Source organism: Apis dorsata, unplaced genomic scaffold (assembly GCF_000469605.1).
Source record: "Apis dorsata unplaced genomic scaffold, Apis dorsata 1.3 scaffold_916, whole genome shotgun sequence".
NCBI classification, from domain to species: domain Eukaryota; kingdom Metazoa; phylum Arthropoda; class Insecta; order Hymenoptera; family Apidae; genus Apis; species Apis dorsata.
This window is the reverse complement of record NW_006264027.1, coordinates 6,188-11,713: the sequence shown is the minus strand read 5'-3', so window position 1 is coordinate 11,713 and position 5,526 is coordinate 6,188. Positions and strand designations below refer to the sequence as shown.

General features: G+C 15.1%; 1 protein-coding gene across 1 annotated transcript in view; it reads right to left on the bottom strand.

Moving 5' to 3' along the window:
• Positions 1-5,526, bottom strand: part of LOC102679135 (NADH dehydrogenase [ubiquinone] flavoprotein 2, mitochondrial) — a 12,986-nt gene that overhangs the window by 1,830 nt on the left and 5,630 nt on the right. The window lies entirely within an intron of this gene.

The following is a 5,526-nucleotide window of genomic DNA, read 5'->3' as shown; positions in this document are numbered from 1 at the left end:
GAATTCAGATTTTATAAAGTATTACATAAAGTATTTACTTTTCTTATATAATAAATCTTATTTTCTTAAAAGAAAAATAATTTATAGATAAAAAAAAATATTTCAAAATTGTATGTAAATTGTATGTAAAATAAGAATAAAAATAATATATTGATAATATATTTATAATATAGTTTTATTAATAGTAATATTGATAATATAGATATATTTAAAAGTATCTGATATTAATTGATATTGAAGTTATTTAATTTATTTATTTTAAATAAATAAGGATAAGAAATAAGAAAAATAATTGAATTTTAAAATATTCTTATTAAATTAAAATTTAAAATTGATTTTGATAAATATAAAATATGTAAAAAATATATATAAATAAACAAAGTTACATAAGATTATTGAAGAGGTTATGATATGAGAATTATAATATAGATTATTATAATAAATAACTTACAAAAAAAGTACGAATTGTACTTTTACACAAAAATGGAAACATAATTATAGATTCGTATATTTTTTTATTAATAGATCTTTGCTTCGTTACTTTCTTATATTTTGATGAAATTAACATTTAAATTGTAATTTGACATAAATAGTACTTTTCTGTGCAAGATGCCATCTATATTCGAAATTAAAAACAAAAATTGCCATTTTTGACCGCTATATTCAAATAATAACTTTTATATTTGTATAAAAGACTAAAATAAAATTTATTTTATATATAAATAAAATTTATAATATTTATATATAATTAATATTATATGAGAATTAATAATATTTGAATATGTAATCTAATAATAATTTTATCAAATTATAAAAAAGTAGTATTCATTAAAATTTATTACATGAAAATAAGATAGTTCTTTCATTATTGTATATATATATATTATGTATAATATATATATTATATTATTGTATCATCTAACGATAATTATTCATATATTCATATATGATATATTCATATATATNTTAGTTTTATATATTTGGTTTGATTTTTAGAATCAACTCGACAAAAATGTCTTATAAATATAATAATATCTTGTATAAGATTTTATTATTTATCTATTTATATCACATTCTAGTTTTTTTTTAACATTGATATATATATTTTAATTAATATATTTTTATTATAATATATTTATTATAATATATTTATTATATTATATTTATTAACATTTTTGAAAAGTCAAAAACTAAAATAAATTTAAAAGTTTGTACAAGTATATGAAAAATTTTATATATGAAAAATATTATTCATATATAAAAAATGGAAAATCAAAAGAAATATAAAAATGTTATTAAAAAATAATTATAATTTTTTGCCAATTTATGATTTAATCATTAATAGATATGAAATATGAAAAAATATACAAATATAATATGTGTTTTTTTAATAAAAACATGTAAAACATATGGAAAATATATAAAATAAAAGATATATTTTTAGATAATGTTTAATAAAACATTTTTTATTCAAATTTTATTAATTTATCTGTATTTTTTGTAAAAATATGCATTTGTATAATTCGCAAACTAGTTATAACCAATTTAATTTTGTATTGTATTAAATTTCGATCGAAAAATTATTTGAAGTATTACAATTTCGTAAAAAAAATTATATAATATTCTATTTGAAATTTAATAATTTGTGCCTTAATAGGCACAAAGTTTTTATTTTTAATCTCGAACTTTTTTTTTGAATTGTTTTTTATTATCAAATTAATTAATATAATTAATTTTAATAATAAATATTAAAATCAAATTTTTTTTTAATTTTATAAATTCAAATGATTTTAGAAAGTTTAAAAAACTTTTTTCGGGATTTTTGAAAGCATTTTGTAAAGGGAAATCTTCCTTTTACAATAATTTCTAAAAAATTGATATATGATTTTTTTTTGCTATTTTATTACACTTAAATGAAAAATATGTATTAGAATAATTTAAATTACATTGTCGAACTTATATCTATGTAGTATATTTATTATGCTTAGAAATAAGTATTATTTTCTTTTTATCATTTCTTGATATCATTTTTCATTTATATTTATAATATATATAATGTATATTAATATATAATATATATATAATATGCAAAGTACATATTAACATATATGTACAATGTTAAATATATATTATCGTATGATTAGTATATTTATATATATACTCGATTCAATATTTTTCATATATATATACAATGTATGCATTCGTACGTATAGAATTTTCAATAATTTATTTTCAAAATATGTAAAATAAAACCGTAACATATACAATTTATTTATTTTTATATTTTATTTATTATATTTTATTTATTTATTTTATATATTTATTTATTGTATAAATATTGTTTAATTAAATTTATTGTATAAATAGGATCTTAAACATACTTATATATTATATAATTAATTATATAATTTTTTAAATATTTAATTATACAATATTATACTAATATAATTATATAATAATTTATTTAATTTTTAATTTTCTCTACTTTTGCTTTATTTATATATATTTTTTAATAAATTTTAAATAAAGTAATATTTAAAAAATAAATATATATAATTTCAATAATTATTAACATATATTTTAATTATACAATAAGTTCAAAATTGTAATATATTAAATAGATAATACAAATGATTAATTGTATATCAATTATAGAACTCTGATTATAATATACTGATAAAATATATTTTTTATAAAATTCAATTATTATAATAAAAATTCAAATCATTTTACTCTTTCTTTTCACGTATAGTTATTTTATTGTTTACGATAGTCCATTGAATTGTTGCTTTATTTTTTAGTTTTATTAGAAGTGGCAATTTTACTCTAAATCTAATATAATAGTATAGTACTTGAATTCTTTTACAAAAATGATAAAATATATATATATAAAATATATATATAATTTTAATATATATATATAAAATATATATATAATTTTCAGTGAATATTATAGGATGTAAAGAAATTAAATGTAGAGATATTAATACGATTCTATTCTGATTCTATATCTGATTCCTTGAAGATCTATAAATAAAAATATGTGCAAAAATCACTAATTTTGAAATCAAGATTAAATTTTTTTTTATTCTATTCATATACGAATAAAAAATTCTAAAACATAAGTTGATACATTATATTTCGATGTGTATCAAAATTTTTAAAAATAACTTCTAAAAGTATAGTGTTATTTAAATAACAAGAAAAAAAAAGAAAAATATGGAACATACAATGATAGATTTAGAATATTTGTGTTATATATTTATATTATAATAACTTTTATTTTCCTTGTAATTGACCGAAAAGTAATCAAAAATATAAAATTACATTATAATGATCTTTATATTGACTTTTTATACTTCTTGTATATTTGAACATATATATATAATGTCTATATTATCTATTTGGGATGAAATTGATTTCGCATTTTTATTTAATATAATGTAAAATCTATTTATTATAGAATTCTTTTAAGATTACAATTAACAATTATTATAATTATTTTTATTTTATTATTTTTGATAAAGAATAATAAATTTAGTAAAATTATTAAAATTAATTTATTATTTTTTTTAATAGATATAAAATAATTTTTAATTTCATTTCTTTTTACGAATAGATATTTGTTAATAAATTAATAAAATTAGTTTATTATAAAATTCAATAATATGAATTCAAAATTCAGATTTTCATGAAAATTAAATAGAAAAGTTCTGAAAACTTGGAAAAGTTTAATCAGTTCTAAAATTCAATTTTAAATTCTAAGTTCAACGAATTCTGATGATTCGATTAATTCTGATAATTCATAGATAAGTTCATAAGAATCATAAGATAAGATTTGATGCATTCTGATTATTTAACAGTTTTAAAATTTTGATAGTTCATAAATTTTAGAATTTAATATATATTATAATATAATATATTATAATTCAATATTCTGTGAATTTAATTTAAAAATTTTGATAATTTAAATAATTTACAAGATTTATATTTTTCGATTATTTGATAATTTGTGATTTTTCTTCAATTTGAAAAATAATTTAATTATCGAATCTTCGAAATTTCTTTCCATGTCTAATTCAGAATCTCGCGATTTATTCACGAAGTACTTAAACAATCAATAATATTATAGATCAATCTCATAATTACGCGACACTTTTAAACCTAAGGAAAATTTCTCAAATTTAGAAAGACTTCTAGATTTGAAAAAATTTTCGAAAGAATATTTGAAAGAATCCGTTGTCAATTAATTTATAAATTAATCTGTAAATGTTTATCATAAATTCTTCTTTTAATAAAATGATTTTAAATAATTATCTTAACTTTTAAAATTGTATTCGCATTCTAATCAAAATTAAATATTCTAAAAAAATATCATATAAAGATTTTACTCTCTAGTATTATTCTAAAAACATCAATCTCTTGTAATATCATTGTATATCATTAATTATATTAATAATTTTTTTTAATGTCTTATTTACATGTAAATTAATTATTATTTATTTATTTGTTTATAATATTCTATAGTTTTTGTCCTTTTCATAGGTTAATTTAAGAAAATTTAAGTAAATTAAAAATTTAATTTTTGATTAAATTGCCAACTAGTTTTTTTTTGTTATCTTAATGAGTTTGAAGTATATTGTAAATTGATTGTATTTTAAGTAAATTTTTCTTGGTATATAATTGGTAGTTTTCATTATTTATAATCAATTTCTTATAATATCATTGTATATCATTTATTATATTAATAATTTCTTTTAATGTCTTCTTTACATCTAAATTAATTATTATTTATTTATTGTTTATAACATTTTAGAGTTTTTGTCCTTTTCATAGATTAATTTAAGAAAATTTAGGTAATTTAATTTTTTATAATTTGTCGACTAGTTTTTTTTCATCATTTTAATGAGTTTGAAGTATATTATAAATTGATTATATTTTAAGTAAATTTTTCCTGATATATAATTGGCAGTTGATTTTAGTTTTCGTTATTTGCAAAAAAACTTGATTAAAGTTTCGCCGATCAATATTAAATTTGAAATTATAGTAAGGAAGGAGATAAAATGGATATAAAATTTTGACTTCAGATATGTATTAATTTTCAAGATTAATAAAAAATTTTCACTACTATATATTGAATTCTGCCTATCTGAATTGATAATTTAAAATAGTTTGCGTATGTAACTATTATTGTATAGCATTATACAGAGTTTTTATTAATATTTTAGAAACTAATTATGACATATATGAAAATATGGTCAAATAAATCATTATTAAATTCATTCGAAACAAAAAATACTTTAATACATTAATTAATATAAATAAAATAATATAAAAAAAGGACAAAACTAAACTAAAATATAAATGAAAGTATATTATATATTATATGTATATTGTTATGTATATATATATATTATAAACCCCTTTGTTCTATGTTGCATCATTATGTTACCAAACTGATTTTGATCTATTTTAAACATCTCATATTGAAATACTGCAATCTTATAAATAAAAAAATTACCTTTT